General features: G+C 35.8%; 1 protein-coding gene across 2 annotated transcripts in view; it reads right to left on the bottom strand.

Moving 5' to 3' along the window:
* The window catches only part of prr36a (proline rich 36a), a 36,628-nt gene extending 27,288 nt beyond the window's left edge, over positions 1-9,340 (bottom strand). For both annotated transcript variants that reach the window (XR_015476905.1, XM_087237591.1), the window contains exon 1: positions 9,030-9,340. The gene's annotated coding sequence lies outside the window, so the exon portion shown is untranslated. The remainder of the gene's footprint in view (positions 1-9,029) is intronic.
* Between the last annotated feature and the right edge of the window lie 8,391 nt (positions 9,341-17,731).

The following is a 17,731-nucleotide window of genomic DNA, read 5'->3' as shown; positions in this document are numbered from 1 at the left end:
GTGAATGGTACCAGTGCACGTAGGGATCAGTAATGAGCCATTATTGTGTTTAGGATCGAGCTGAAATGTCAAACAGCCCTGTTAGTGTGAAACAGTAGCAACGACGCAGATAAACAGGAAGAAACGCGACGACCCTGCTCTCCCTCTCGTCCAACAGGATTAGCTCCAGACGAGCGAGTTGAGTGTGTTGAGTCAGTATAGAGTGTGAATGGGGCTTAATGACCCAGCAGGGTTTGAATTTGCTATTCGTAAATGTAAGGATTAAGAGAGGACATTCCCCATTGTGTGCTGTGCACCATGCTGACGGGGGCTGGGCACAACCAGAGCTGCCAAAACAACATGAGAGATATCAGAGAGACAAGTGAAATCAACAGCAAACGTAGTAAATGGAGAAAAGTGAAAGCTGCAAGCGTGTGCCCAAAACAGACACAAACAAAAATAGATTAGAATCAAAGATGATGATAAGGAGAGGGACGGACATTTGAGAGGAAGTAGGAAATAAAGAACAGATGGTGAATAGTGCTGTGATGGTTTGGGTGTAGTTTGCATACTGGACACGCAGCAGGACGCGGTGATGGATAGAGATGAAGCCCAGGAGGATTAAAACAGGACATCAGTTCCATCTAAAAAACACAGACAAACAAACTCTCTGCCAAGATATCTAGCACTAGTTTGCTGACAGTTAAAAGCTCTTATGTCAGCGCCAGTGTTTTAGCAGATTAGGGGGGTCATAAAACCACCAGAGTGGTTTCAGCATAATAAAGGGTCATTTTAAAACATTCTTTCCAAATGCAAAACTGAAATAAAGCAGCAAATAATTTACCCTGAAGGCAAAAACTCAGCAAGGCATTACAAAAGTGCACCAAAACTTCATTCACATTACTGTAACTCGTTTATTCTGAACCATGATATAACGCAGTATACTGGTGCATAAGGCAACCGATTATCTTGGTTTATTTGATTAATCCGCTATAGAAAAATTGGGGCGTCTTCCTTGCTGGGCATCTGCTTGTCCAAATCGACCACCCCACAGTAAGGTCACGGCTAAGCCGGAGCCAACCACACATCTAAAAACCTGTTAAACGGTACAATCTGTGACTGTTGTCTTGGCCAAGGTTTCTTAAGCAGGGGTGCCCAAACTTTTTCTTATGAAGGGCCAAGAACCAAACTAGATTGAGGCTAGAGTGCCAGAGGTAAATATAGCTACCATGGATACATCCTAATTTATTAATATTTAAAAATAACTAGAAAACCCTGATTTAAACTAGGGTTGGGCGATGTAGACCAATTTGGCATTGTGCAATGTCTAACACCACAACATCATGATGGATGATGGCATCGTCGTCATAGGCGACAGTGAATTAATTATGAATAATTAATTCATCACGAATTAATTATTTGTAGCCTACCGTTTTAACTACCTGACCTGCAAGGTCTTTTTTTTTTTACCCATAAATCATACAGTAAATAAATAAAGATAAGTTACTCACAATTACCACCTGTCAATCACTTTTCCCGTGGGACTTGTGAATAGGCGTTAATCCGCTTGTTAAGTGGTGACGTGTTTTTGACGTATGTAATACTGTTTCCGGGTCCAAGTCGACATTCATTTGAGTGGAGAAATCATTCGTTTATGATCATGTTTTTTTCCTATCACACATTAAAGTTAATTTTATATAAAATCATAGTGTACACAACAATCTCTGGGCTTGCTGCATAACAAATACCAAAAATTTAACAATGTATAAAAAAATTAATCACTTTCTGGCCATCGGATATTAGGCATGAACATATATATTGCGATCATGATTTTCGAAAGCATTAAATCGCTTTGTAAACGTTTATTATTACCATTTTATGAGTCTCCCCATTCAGTTGAATAGAGCGCTTGGACCCGGAAGCCGCTTCGCGTGACGTCACCCTTCACAAGCGGATAGGCAGAGTGATCTGTGTCGTTATAATGGCGTTGACAAACTTGGTTGGTAAAAAAGGTGCACAACCAACAGGAACCAGCCAACAGTATCTGTTACCGTACGTTCACACCGAAAGCGGCGAGAGCGTCCAAGGTCGCTCTGGCCGCCCTGGCGACCATGCTCTCTGCCTTCAGCTCCTGCGGTGAGAGCGTCAAAACTCGCTACATTCATCTCATATTTAAAGGAGCCGTTGCAGCATATCAGTTACATTCCTGCATAAAACGTTTTCTAGCGTGAAAATGTTGCGCACTTCTTATCAAATTCATACAACAATGGAAGATCAAGTTGCGTGTGGTGTGGCTTTGCTCTATTTATCCAATATGTGTCCATTTGTCTGAAATATCCTAAAGCAGCAGTACTGTCTTGTACTGCTACATTGCGTGAGATTCCCGCTTTTTCAAGATAAGTTTATATAGCATTAATGAACATCAGTAACTCGCCAGTAACTTATTTAATGTATGTTCCTGTAGGAAAAAAAATGTAAATAATTGGAAATCCGGCGACCGCAATAATCAAACCCTTGGGAACAACTGTGGTCGGAACCGAAGTTCACAGGTCTGTGTTCTCTGAACTGCTATCAAGCGATGGACGTCTTCATTCTGATTGCTTGCCGAAAAACCACGTCATAGCTCATTACCATAAAGTTGACTTCATTTCAACTCTCCTCGACGCTCACGCCGGCAAAGACGCGCCGCGCTGCTCCTCGCCGCTTATCGCCGCCGGCTCTCATTGAAAATGAATGACTTCCGGCTACTTTGACGCTCTCGCCGCTTTCGGTGTGAACGTACAGTTATACAAGTGTGAAAGTCAAATTTTGAAGCAGTCTACTGACCCGCTGACTGCCTGGACCCGCTGTCTCGAGTGCATGACGGTGTGTGCGTTTGTGTCTGTGTGTGAATATGTGTGTGTTTTCGGTGGTAATGTGGAAGGAGGGCAGTTCAGAAATGCTAAACGCCAGTGTGGGTATGGGTCATTTTCGTTCTAAAATGCCATTTAAAAACTAAGACCTATTAGTGTAAACAGGGCCTGAGTTTGTATTTTATGCGAGTCGATTTGCAACGGGGGCGGAGGATTGCGATGCCGGCTCAGCATCGTGGTGTCTGTTGGTCATCGGCGAAGGACGCTGCATCTTCTATTAACCCAACCCTAATTTAAATAAACTAATACAGTATAATTTTTTTTTTTTTTTACAATTTTTATAATGAACTTATTACAGTAAAATTATCTTGTTTGTAACATAATGGAGTTACTCTAGTCAAGCTGCACTTAATTTGCTTGCAGATACGCATATACAATTAACATTTACATAAAACATTTAATTTCAAGTGGCTTTTTTTGTAGCTCAGCAATAAAACAAACAAATAAAAAAGATCATTTTAAACTAGAAATAACAATCCTTGTTAAAATCCTCATTCATACTCCTTTCTCAGCTAGGTTAGTGGGCCAAATCAAAAGGCCCTTGTTTAAGCATCTTTGATCTAAAGACACACGGCAGTAATCACAAATGTTACACAGTTTTTACTAAATCAAGAAGTTATTATTCATAGGAACAAATAGCCATAGTTCACCAACATGGTACACAAAAAATGCTTTGAAATGAATACCTGACATTAAAATTCCTATTGAAATGACTGCATTCTGCCTCTTAATTCCACTTTAGATTTTTATGGAAATTTCTGGAAAGAGCTTTCCATGCATTCACACATTTTGTCAGTAAAGCAGGTTCTGTAATAAGCTCTAAATCTCCAGCACCTGCTTTCAAATGTAGTGGTGCTATATATATATATATATATATATATATATATATATATATATATATATATATATATATATATATATATATATATATTTAGCTTAAAAGGGCTAATAATATCAAGCTATTAAAATAGGTTTCAAAATATTTAAACCTGCTTTTAAATAAAACAAATAAGCCTTTCACCAGAAGAAAAAATATTATAAGAAATACTGTGAAATATTCCTCTCTTAAACATAGGTTGGGAAATATTTATATATAAAAATAAATCACCGAAGGGCGAATAATTTTGACTGATATTTCAAATGATAATCGTTTTAAATAATCGTGATAACAATTATGACCAAAATAATCGTGATTATGATTTTTCCCAAAATCGAGCAGCCCTAATTGATTCTATATTTGTGTGATCATTAGTCTGATCGAATCAATAAATGCTGTCTCCACATGAGAGTGCCATCTGGCTTTTGGAGATGATGATGACAAAAAATTTGATAACAAAAATTGCAGCTTTTGCTGAAAGGCAATTACACTTCAATTTATCGTTCATCGTTTTCTATAGGCATTACAAAATCATTTTCATCGACATTATATATCACCAATATAAGCAGCACTGCCCACACAGACATTACTACAAACCAGCTTCTTTCAGTAAACCATGCAAATCCATGTAAGCAACTTAAACCTGTTTGGAAATCTGTGCAGGGCAAATGCAAATATTCAAGTTTACCTGAATATCCAGGGAATCAAGTTCAAATTCCTATTGAACTGACTGCATTTTGCACCTTAGTTTCAATTAGTTTTTAAGGAACTTTCTGGACTTTTCTGGAAACAGCTTTTGCATACATTTTCACAGCATTGTCAGTAAAGCAGGTTCTGTAATGAGCTGTAAATCTCTAGCACCTGCTTTCAAAATGTAGCCATGTTTACTACGCAGAGCCATAGTTCTGTGAGATGATTCTGTATTTGTGTGATCCCCACATAGGCTTTACATCACAGGTGTCGAACTCAGTTCCAAAAGGGCCGCAGCTCTGCACAGTTTAGTTCCAACCCTAATTAAACACACCTGATCAAACTAATTGAGTCCTTCAGGCTTGTTTGAAACCTACAGGTAAGTGTGTTGAAGCAGGGTTGGAACTAAACTGTGCAGGGCTTCGGCCCTCCAGGAATTGAGTTTGACACCCCTGCCTTACATAATCATGACAGTTCAAACTAAACTTAATGTCAAAAAAGTGAAATGTCATTAATATTATACCAATATATGAAGCACTGCCCACACAGAAGTTACTACAAACCAGCTTCCTTCAGGTGAACACACCAAATCCATGTAAGCAATTTAAACTTGTTTGAAAATCTGTGCAAGGCAAATATTTGTGTTTGCATGAAAATCCTGGGAATCTGCATTTTGCCTTTTCAATCCCACATTACTTAGATTCTTATGAAAATTTCTGGACTTTGCATAGGAAAATGCACTGAAATGGCAATAATGTGACTGCACCTTAACCAAGGAAACCAGTGATCTTTGGAAAATCTTAATTTGTCTGCAAAATACAGACCTCGGACATAAAAGGGGCCATGTCCAAAAACCAAGACCACAATGAGTAAGAGACATGAGACCAGCTCCAGAGTCCAGCACAAGTGATGAAATCATTAGCTTGCAAGATGCAATTGAAAGTTGCTAGCATCACTGGCTACAGCTAAACCCGACTGATGAGAATGTCCTGCTTAAACGGAGCCGTCAACGTCAGGAGTTCATCACTGAGGAGTGTGGCTAAAACAATCAATGACAGCAGCTGTCCCGCTCAACTCCATTCTGAGAGACCAGAGCGCAGCACACGTCTAAACAGACAGAAACTATCATAAATCTCAGGACAAGACAGAGCTACAATCAAAGTTTTGTTTTCATATGCTCATGCTCTGCTGTTTTAGCATCAAACTGGTTTTAGTTCTGGATTGTTCAGTCAAGTCAATCAGGTTTCGGGGGAAATCCGAACAACAGCTGCCATTACTAAGTGTTTGGCGAATTCCTGTGACAACTGGAACAACACAATAGACCATTATGGGCTTAGCAAGACATCATAGCGGATTCACATCAGGCATTATGTGGAATTGACAAGTTTTTTTTAATAACCCTACAAAGATTTTGATCTCTTGCAAATTACCTAATCATATACAGTTAGATGGTTCTTATTCAGTCCAATAGGATCAATACTCAAGATGTGGACACATTTGTATTGCAGTTAGCTTTGTTTGATCCTTTCCATACCAAAAGAGGAGAATGATAAATTTAATAATAAAAATAGTATATTCTGGGTCATTTTGAGTGCACACTGTCATTAGCTGGGTTTCAATCACCCGGTTGATGCACATTTTGAAGTATCAAATAAGAAATTAGTGATTGAAACACCAAATCTTGAATGCAAATCTCTTAATTTGCAAAGAAAGATTTTACGCTCCCTTGACATGCATGTTTTAGACTTGTACAAAAAAGGGTTAATGTAAATAATGGAAACTAATTTGCCAGAAAAACAACACAAATCAAAATCTATTGCAAAGAGATGCATTTCTAATTGCTACATCAAATAATGATAACAATAGGCAACATCATGAATATGACGTGGGGGAAAACAGACACTTATGCATTCTGTTTAGGGTATTTTCATCTTGTGAAGTCAAGACATGTCTGGTTTTTGGTTAATTTGCATTTCTCTGGTCTTTGTTTTGTTTAAATTTAAATTGACTGACATCAAAGTTTATTTAGGGGAAGAGACGCCCTTTTTAGAGGTCTAAAGTCGCGGTCACACTAGAGTTTGAGCATGCGTATGTTATACGCTGCTGCGAAAAGGGGCGGGATCAAACAAGATGATTAGTCAGTTAAAAAAAAGTGAGTGACTGCTTCATATTTTACATTTGTGTCTAGAGAGGTCATGTACTGATCTTCAATTGGTCTTTCCGCAAGCCAGAGTTCACCAAGCTTGAACTTTCCAATGCAGTGAACTACGAAACTTTTCGCACAAGCTTGAATTTCCGGTCTGACGCAGTTGCATGCGCATGAATAAACGTCTAATATAAGAAAAGTCCAGTGTGACCACAGCTTAACTCCACTTGTTTGGTGTGCTACAAGGTTCAGGTGGAAGCATTTACACTTATTCAAATGAACAACACTAATAGAGCAATCACACCAGTTTGTTTTATTCAATCAAACTGGCCAAGTGGAACCACACCCATAGTGGCTTAGATGCATGAATTTTTCCACTCTTATTCTGTTTGGACTGTCTGCTGGCACTTAAACACAGATACCAATATAAACCATTTAGAAGTACTTGTAGTTGTATGTTTTGAAGGGATTGTTCATGCAAAAATGTGTTACCATTTACTCTTTACTTGTTTTATTGCCGTTTGTGTCTCTTTTTTTTGTTGAACATAAAAATAAAGATAGGAAGAGTGCTTGAAACTTGTGACCATTGACGTCCACGGTAGGGTGTGCGATTTGGAGAAAATATCTAATTGTGATTTTTTTGACAGGTATTGCGATTTGATTTGCGATTTACTTTTGTAGTCAAACTTCAGCTCAATCTGTAAGCCGTGGCAAAAATGCTGCAACACCTCTTAAAAATGACCTGTCTTTGTGACTTTAAAACCAAAATGCTCCCACATTACCAATGCTGTTTTTCTTTTATATTATTTTGTCTGTTAACGCTTCTGAAGCGGAAGATGACATTATCCCATCATAGCTTTCCTATTTGTTTTTTTTAATTGTGAGCGTGGTGCATAGTTCTGTTGCGCAATCCTTATTTTCTAGAACGAAAGTGTGCGCACTCAAACGGGTAGTAAGACTGTCACACACAAATGGTAGTCACGCATTTGCTCTGGGTGGGAGAAATTAAATAGTACATATACATTTCATATTGCAGCCTCTTGCAATTAACTAATCGCAGTGTTTCAAATTGCGATTCGATTTCAATAAATTGCACAGCCCTATTCCACGGTATTTGTTTTTCCTTTGATTGATGTCAATGGTTCTTCAGAATAGCTTCTGAGTTTCTTCTGTTGAACACACATGTACAGAACCACTTGAGGATAATTAAAAAAGAAAACAATTGGGTGAAATATCCCATGTGTACCATGATAAACTAATAAATAAAATTAAAATACACAAAATCAGTAATTGGACAGCATGACGTGCAATCCTCCATATATAGAAACAAAGCGAGTCATACTTAGTCATACTTTATAAAACATAAGTGTTACATTATTTAAAATGTCTTCAAAGTGGTATGCACCTAACGTTATGCGTGTAAACCCTTCAACTTGCAAGAAAGGACCGAATTCACATTAAACTCTACAGTTTTCACACAGCAAGAGACCACTCAAGAAAGAAACACTAGTGAATAGACAACAGTTCCCCGAGGCCGCGTGAATATCCGGGCCATTAGCACTAAAAGCGGTCATGAACTTCCAGGACTGAACTGCAGAAGAAGGTAAACAGAGGCAGGGTGTGATGAGAGACACGCTGCTGTTATCTACAGACCTACTGGCGTTACAAGGGCAGCGTGATAACATGGTATGACATCAACGCGATTCAAACGATAAGCCAAAAGCAGGCAGACGAGCTTCCGACGTACAGCCCGTATCCATATCAAACCACGGCAATAGACGAAAATCCACTTACACTATCAAGCCCTGAGTTTTGTGAAATAAAGAGAGGAGAAAGCAAACAAGACCTCAGCGTGAACTATAGATTCATTTGTCAAGTGAACCGATGCCTTCAGCGCGCCTTTCGGTTCAAACAGAGAATGAATTCCTGAACACCAAACATTACAGAATCCCAACACACGCGCTTCATATTTGAATTTAACGCCATATAAGAGGAAACCATATGCGGAATAAAACGACGTTTGTGTTTAAGACAGATGAATAATTGATTTTAATTATGTTTTTGCAGCGGAATATCATCTTTTTATTATCTCAGCTAAAAAAAAACGATGAATCACTCGAGTCATTTCTTAAATCGCGATGCCCTTCACGCGTGTGCTGAAATACAGACGTGCATCTATAAACAGAAAGAATCGATGTTATAAACTGAGCACAGGCCGCTGTTCAGTTCATACCATGTGTCTATAAATCGATGCAAAGCCCAGCCCAAACCCAAACATGCACAACCCGAAGCAAACCAACACTGAATTGAGGAAAAAAAGCAACACAACATATAAACCAAGTTGAGTGTGGTCCCAAACTGAGTGACTGAGCATGTGTTTGGAGGATCATCAAAGCAAACATGTTGTAAAATGTCATTCGCTTACCTTCAGATGATTTTGAAAGCGCTTGATTTGATTAGGACTTCTCTCCTTCAGTCTCCTGCACGACTTCACACCGGCGACAAGGTGTGCGGTTCCCTGTGTAAATGCTTAAAGATAATCAAACGTAGAAAAAGCAATCGTTTATCTCTATCCGCCGCTTTACCCTCGCGTTTCACCGTGAGCTCAGCTTCAGTGTGAAGGAAGGTTACCGAATCCTAACGCGGCAATTTATTAAAGTAAAAAAGGATCAAACCGCCACCAAAAAGCCCATCGGACTCCCGGTCTTCATCCAACGGGGTCAAGTACCGAAATTCACTTCAGAGGGCAGTGATGTCACTTTACAAACTCTGACCCCGCCCATCTAGCATCCAACAAGCGGCATCACCATCATTTGTTTGAAAAGCGAGCATGACTGAGGAGGACTCGAACTGGAGTTTACCATTTAACGAGCAGGAACACAAAAATAGGCGTGCACGAGGGAGTGTTAAGAAATGTTTGAAGCAAAAGCAATACATTAAATTGTTATATATATATATATATATATATATATATATATATATATATATATATATATATATATATATATATATATATATATATATAGTCACCTTAGAATTATGAGGTTTTATTTGACATTTTTGTCAAAATTGAGTTATTGACATATTCTTATTAAAGGACAACTTATTTACAATATGTGATGTTTTTTTAAATAAGTTGTTTACATTTTAAGACTTTTTATAAAAAAACAAAACAAATGTTACACACTGTTATCTATATGGAATGCAAAAACTTTAAAGCTCAATATCTCAAAATCATTCAGAACGCACATAGAGCCTTGTAATTCCAAGGTGATATATATATATATATATATATATATATATATATATATATATATATATATATTGATAAAAAGACAAAAAGGATTAACAAATATTTAATAATAAAAAAACACATGTATCAGATTAGATTCAAATATTAAATATAAGAATAAATTAATTGTCCTTAAACTTGATTTAACTAAATAAATACATTTGATTCAAACAAGCAAATCAAAGTAGATAATATAAAGTTAAAATGTTATTAAGATAAGTAAATGTGTAGCCGACTGTGAATAGAAAAAAATAACACATCAACAAAAGAAACTAGACATTTTCCTAAAAGTATTTTAGATCTATATTTAAATATTTATTTCTGACATCTAAAGAGATCTCGGACACATCTGAAATAAAAGATCAATTGACATTTTTCAGCAATTACAATAACAACAACAAAATATTGTTTTTTTTACAATTCTTGCTTCTCCACATATATACATATATCAACATAAAGTTTACAATATATTATCAAATATATGCTGGAGAAGTTGCTGGTTCATTCATGATATATATATATATATATATATATATATATATATATATATATATATATATATATATATATATATATATATATATATATATATATTGTCAACAATACACTACCTGACAGGTTTTGTCACCTATCCAAGTTTTAGGAACAACAAATAATACTAAACAAATGCCTCTACGCTTATTTTACCAAAATAAAATATGATCAGGCCTTGATTTTAAATTACTTAATTAGGACAGTAAGGTCTGACTTTGCTTTGACAAAAGTCTTGTCACTTAACAGAAATAATGTACAGTATAGAATATAAAGTCATGCTGCAGTGGAAAAAGAGTTAATATTGAGTATGACTCCCATGAGCTTGGAGGACTGCATCCATACATCTCTACAATGAATCAAATAACTTATTAATAAAGTCATCTGCAATGGCAAAGAAAGTGTTCTTGCAGGACTCCCAGAGTTCATCAAGATTCTTTAGATTAATATCCAATGCCTCTTTACCCCAGACACACTCAATAATGTTCATGTCTGGTTACTCGGCTGACCAATCCTGGAGCACCTTGACCTTGTTTGCTTTCAGGAACTTCCAACAAGTCTACTGCAGTATTTGTGATGATTGGGGTGCAGTTCAATAGAGGACTCGTCAGCAAAATCTACCTTCTGCCACTTTTCCAAATGATCAACGAGAAGTCAAGTTATTATTTGTTGCTCTTACATCTGGGATCGACGACAAGCCTTTTGTCAGGTAGTGTAAGAGCAAGTCAAATGAAATTAAGTTGTTTTTGCTGTATTGATTTCTGCAGGTTTAATCTGATTTACTCCCATGAAATAGTATATTTCTATAAACACAGCAGTGGCAGAGATGGAGGAAAAGTTGACGAAAATCAGCAAGCTCTTACAATCTCTCTAAAAACCAAAAACATATTCATGGAATAAAAGTAGCATTCATACAGAGGGAAGGAAATAGCATGACACTAAACTTTATTCTGTTAGACAGGACAACATTTTGTGTACACATAGAAGCAAAAGATAGATATAGGGACAATTTTAGTGCATAGTTTGCATCTCAAAAGAAGCTTATAAAAGAGTGATTCTCCCAGGCCTGCAGCTGTGCTGTTAAACACTACACTGCTCTATTTGTCTGAACTGCTTTTATTAAGAATGGCCTTGGTCTTTAATATGCTAATTTGAATGTGTGTGTGGATCATACCGCACCAACATTACTGATCCTCCATAAGGGTACATAACTCTGCCCTTTGTATTGTACATAGATCATCTAAACATTAGCATATTATTCATTCATTTTCCTTCAGCTTAGTTCCTTATTTATTAGGGGTCGTCACAGCGGAATGAACCGCCAACTATTCTGGCATGTTTTACACAGCGGATGTCCTTCCAACCGCAACCCAGTACTGGGAAACACCCACTCTCACACACACATTCTCACACACACACACACACACACACACACACAAAATGGCCAATTTTGTTTACCCAATTCACTTAGAGCATGTCTTTGGACATTGTTTTGTGAGGAAAACCAATGCTAACACGGGGAGAACATGCAAACTCCACACCGAAATGCCATCTGGAGACTTAAACCAGTGACCCTCTTGCTGTGAAGTGACAGTGCTAACCACTGAGCCACCGTGCCGCCCATATTATTCAATATTACTGAAATTTATACAAAAATTATTATACATTTTACACATTAGAGCAAGTATATAACTATTAAATGATGGACCTGAGATTTTTGCTGGCACAGATCCCATTAGGAGATTGTGAACATTTGTCAAAATACAATACAGAGATGCATGAAGTATTAAATGAGTCTTCTCCTTGTTACGCTGCTGTAAAATCCGTGTGTACATTATAACAAAGGGCTCAGTGAGGCGGGTAAATTAAATCTCTTCTTCCTGTTAAGTTGTGTTTGAATAGCTGGGTGGGGCTCATATTCAGAGTAAAACAGGCCTTCGTTGAACGTGTTATGAATAGGCACAGGTCTGAGATCAGTATCTGAAGAGGGGGGTTGTTTTGTTTGAACAGTAGGTTTTATCTTTTCCTGCAGTTTCTAGATAGCCATTTCAAACAGACCATATAGTGCCATGCTTTGTGCACCTGCTTAAAGAGATATAAATATCCTCACATTCAAGTGCTTTATGAATTTCTGCTGAACACAAAACAGCCATTGACGTCTATAATAGGAACACAAACATACAATGGCTGTTTTTTTTCTTGATATTATTCAGTATATTGTCTTCAAGTTCAACAGAAGTAAGAAACTCAAAGGTTTGAAACATATGGAGGATGTGTAAATGCTGACAGGATTTTAGATTTATGAAAGGATATCATATACTGTATAACAGCAGGTTAACTATGTACTGCCCACACTATACACAACTCCTCAGCCCTTTAACTGTCTGCTCTACTAAATGGTTAACCATATTTTGACTGTTTTAAAAAAATGACTGTTTTAAATAATGGTTTACATACACAGCATTGTTGGTTTACAAAAAAATAATAATAATAAATAAATAAATAAACATAATCCTGTTGCACTACTACACTTGGTTTTGGTTTTATTGGATAATATATACAATAAAACAAGAAACTGTGTTAAATGAGAAATATTTGATGGCATACTTCAAAATATAAAGATGATTTAATATTTAAAAATGTTTATTTCAAATGTTTAAATTTTGTAAGTTGTAAGTTAGATTTGGGACTTTTTATTTCAGAATTCAGACTTTATAGCTCAGACTTACTTTATTTTATAGAATTGTGAGATGCAAGTCAGATTTCTGACTTTATAACCAAGTATTGGGACTTTTATTCTCAGACTTCTGACTTTATACCTCAAATCAACACATTTATTTCTCAGAATTGTGAATTGCAAGTCAGATTTCTTAGTATTGGGACATTTTAATCTCAGAATTCTGAAATAAATTGGTCTTACAACGTATTTTCAGATTGTTTCATAGTAATATGTATTATTTCTGGTACTTTTACCATAAACCGACATACTAGGCATTTGGTAGAGGTTGATATATTAGAAATTATGTGTCGAAAGAAAATACATTGAGTTGTGTTAACTAAAGACATGAGGAGTTAAAGAGTTAACTCTTCTGATTTTGACTGTAATGTATTGATTTGCACCTGTTTTGAAGCTGCTTTAGAAAGATAGTTATTGTGAAAAGCGCTATACAAGTAAACTTGAATTGAATAATTTTGGGGTTAAATAATATGTCTGCAAGACATTCCTCTTCCATAAACAATGTTCTTGCTAAATATTTGTATGATATGAAATCTATTTTTAAGCTCATTTCATATTTTACAAGTGCAATTTAAACCACTTTTTAATATGAAAAGTTCATATTTGTGGACAAAACGCTGTTATTGTACCACCTAGTGGTCATATGGTATAATAATAAATGATGACATCTACTCTACTAGCTCAGGGGTTCCCAAACTTTTCAGCACGCGACCCCTAAAATAACAATGCCAGTGACTCGCGACCCCCAATATCCTCTGAGGTGGTTATAAATACAGAAAACTTGCATGCAATGGCGCACTCACACACCAATAGACCAAAGTCTATTCTTCGTTTAATTTTTTTTTATGTATGTCAGTGCTGTAAATGGGCCAGAAAGTTTAAGCTGGTGTTATAAAATCAATCTGCTGCATCTGACGCTATTGCTGTCTTTAATATAATGTATTTACCCCAGGGGTCGCAATCCAATAGAACTAGTAAAAAAGCTACTATAGTAACTATAAATGACTGTTTTATTCTCTTCAGTTGGTTATGGATAAAATATGGTAATTCTTATGGCCTAATAATAATAATAATAAGTAGATTTTTGGAAATCACCAGGCGACCCCTCTTCATTGTTCCGCGACCCCTCAAGGGGTCCCGACCCCCACTGTACTAGCTGACAGGCAGTAAAAAAAATTAAAACACAATTTTTGGAAAAAAACATTATATTTTGATTGAATTTTATTACATTAAGTTCTATAATTAAATATAAATTATATATAAATTACAGTATTATATATTTTATTATCATTCATTTTCCTTCTGCTTAATCTCCATTTCAGAGGTAGCCACTGCGTAATGAACTGCCGACTATTCCAGCATATGAGTTGTGCAGCGAATGCCCTTTCAGCTGCAACCCAGTATTGGGAAACACCCATACACACTCGATCATACATACACACACTGTGGACAATTTAGATTATTCAGTTCACCTATAGTAAATATCATTGGACTGTGTGGGAAACAGTAGCACCCAGAGGAAACCCACACCAACACGAGGAGAACACACAAACTCCACACAGAATTGCCAACTGAGCTAGCCAGGATTTGAACCAGCGACCTTCTTGCTGTGAGGTGACTGCTAACCACTGAGCCCCTATATTTTATTATATTAAGTACAAAAACATAAGTTATATGTATGTAGTTTAAAGTCTGATGTTTCAGAAACTATAAAGAGTCACTTACTTTATTAATTAATTCACTTTTTTTTTGTTCAGTAAAAATGTCCTAAGGTGTGATGCAGCAAAAATGAAGAAAATCAGCTCTTAGAAAATAACAAATACCCTGATAGTGATTTATCTTCTTTGTTGGACACCTATCTTTATATTTAGTTTATATGAAATTATGAATACGGTGGCTCAGTGGTTAGCACTGTCGCCTTACAGCAAGAAGGTTGCTGGTTCAAGTCCCGGCTGGGTTAGTTGGCATTTCTTTGTGGAGTTTGCATGTTCTCCCCGTGTTAGCGAGGGTTTCCTCCAGGTGCTCTGGTTTTCCCCACAAGTTCAAAGACATGTGCTATAGGTGAATTGATTAAAATGTTTAGCCTATGGCTGCACTTTAAAACAACGACAATACTGATGACATTAATTTAGTCATGTACAGTTGCAGTCAGAATTATTAACCCCCTTTGAACTTTTTTCTCTTTTAAATATTTCCTAAATGATGTTGAACAGAGCAAGGAAATGTTTACAGAATGTTTGATAATATTTTTCTTCTGGAGAAAGTCTTATTTGTTTTATTTCAGCTGGTTTTAATAAAAAAAAAACATTTTAAGGTCAATATTATTAGCCCCTTTAAGCTATATTTTTCCAATAGTCTACAGAACAATCAAAAAAAAATGTTATTCAATAACTTGCCTAATAACCCTAACCTGCCGAGTGAACCTAATTAACCTAGTTAAGCCTTTAAATGTCACTTTAAGATGTTTAAAAGAGTCTTGAAAAATATCTAGTCAAATATTATGTGCTGTCATCATGGCGAAGATAAAATAAATCAGTTATTAGAAATGAGTTATTAAAACTAATATGTTTAGAAATGTGTTGAAAAAAAATCTGTCAGTTAAACAGAAATTGGAGAAAAAATAAACAGGGGGGTTAATAAATCAATAATTATTAATTGTGAAAATGCAACGTCACATCAACAACCCACATTTGGTCAATACTATGCACTCTAATGTAAAACAATGACAAGAAAAGACGTCAAGTAGGTTTCTGTATTTTTGTATAGAACAAATACATATGAACATAAAAATCAGACATGACCCCGTCAGGACATTCAGAAAAATGTGCAATAACACTTGAGTAAAAAAAAATAATAAATCAGTAGATTCTTCTACATCATTTCATCCGTAATGAAGGTTTCTGTTACCTGCACGAGCTGTTCATCACAAAACATTCCAAACAAAAATAAGCAGCAGACGACAACGAGACAAGAAACAACAGGGTGAAAGTTGCAATTGTGTGCACCCTAACGCATTAGTGATAGAGAGTGTGCTCTGTTTTGTGCGCTTTCAGTTCATTTGAAACAGAGCTGACATGAACTACACATTCAAACAAAACGATACAAAAGACAAATGGAAAAACAAAATCATGTACTATGACCAAAAAGACCAACGTTGAAGTAAGACGACTGGTCCCACTTATTCTATACTGGAGTAAATGGAAATTAAATATTTATACTTCTCTTATCAGTCAAGTATACAGTGGAGAAGATAAAACCAGGCTTCTTTTGTCCTTTGAAGAGGGACTCGTGTTTGATATGGGTCCAGGCTTACTGATGAGCGCTTTTAATATGAATCACAGGAACAAAACTGGTAATAATAATAATAATATTAATAGCGTTCTTGGATCAATTAAGGCCTCTATTTAAAAAAAAAAAAAAACATACTTGAGGAGAGCTCTAAAAAGTCTGTTTTTACAATAAAACCCTAGATTAAATACAAGGCTGATCTAGTTTGATTTTATAAAATAGCATTGTACTTTACAATATGCAAAGCCATTCTGTCTGCATATAAAACACTTGCTGACAAATGACGGAGAAGTTTACGCCAGTCATCATTTTTATCAAAAAAAATTGAGACATTAAATAAACTTCATCCTATTTAATGTCTCATCCAACAAGGAGTTATTAAAGCCAACCATACAAGTCAATAAAAAATGTCAAGTGGAATAGTTCACCCAAAAACACAAGGGAAGATATTGTGAGGAATGATGGAATAAAAAGCCATTGACTTGTATTGCTTTACTATAGATGTCAATGGTTGTTTTTTTCAACATTCTTCAGAATATCTTGATTTGTGTTCAACAGAATAAAGTATACAATATTAGAATCACTTGAAGTGAGTAAATGTTGAAAGTTTAATGTGTAACTATCTCTTTAAGGCCACGTTTTTTTAAGGCATTCTGAGTGTTGGATGTGAAAGCCAGGTTCTACCACTGAATAACTCAGAATTCTGACTTTATATCCCGGAAATACAGCTTTATTTCACAGAATTGTGAGATGCAATCTCAGAATTCTGACTTTATAACATAGAACTGCGACTTTTATCTCAAAAAATGTGATATATAGTCAACATACTGTCTTTGTGACTCAAAATTGGGATTTTTATCTCAGAATTCTGACTTTATACCTCAAATCAAAACATTTATTTCTCAGAATTGTGGTATACGAGTTGGATTTCTGAATTTTTAACTAAATTAATATTAATAAATTAGGATTTTTATCTCAGAAATCTGACTTTATAACATGGAATTGCGACTTATCTTAAGAAATGCAATATACAGTCAACGTTCTGTCTTTTTAAGTCAAAATTGCAACTTTTTATTTCAGAATTCAGACTTTATAGCTCAGATTTACTTTATTTCATAGAATTGTGAGATGCAAGTTAGATTTCTGACTATATAACCAAGTATTGGGACTTTTTCATCTCAGAATTCTGAATTTTTAACATGGAATTTTAATCTAAAGAAATGCAATACATAGTCAACATTCTGTTTTTATAACTCAAAATTGCAAACTTAGAAATTTG

This window comes from Danio rerio, chromosome 1, assembly GCF_052040795.2.
Source record: "Danio rerio strain M-AB ecotype USA chromosome 1, GRCz13ab, whole genome shotgun sequence".
NCBI classification, from domain to species: domain Eukaryota; kingdom Metazoa; phylum Chordata; class Actinopteri; order Cypriniformes; family Danionidae; genus Danio; species Danio rerio.
This window is presented reverse-complemented; position numbering and strand designations above follow the sequence as displayed.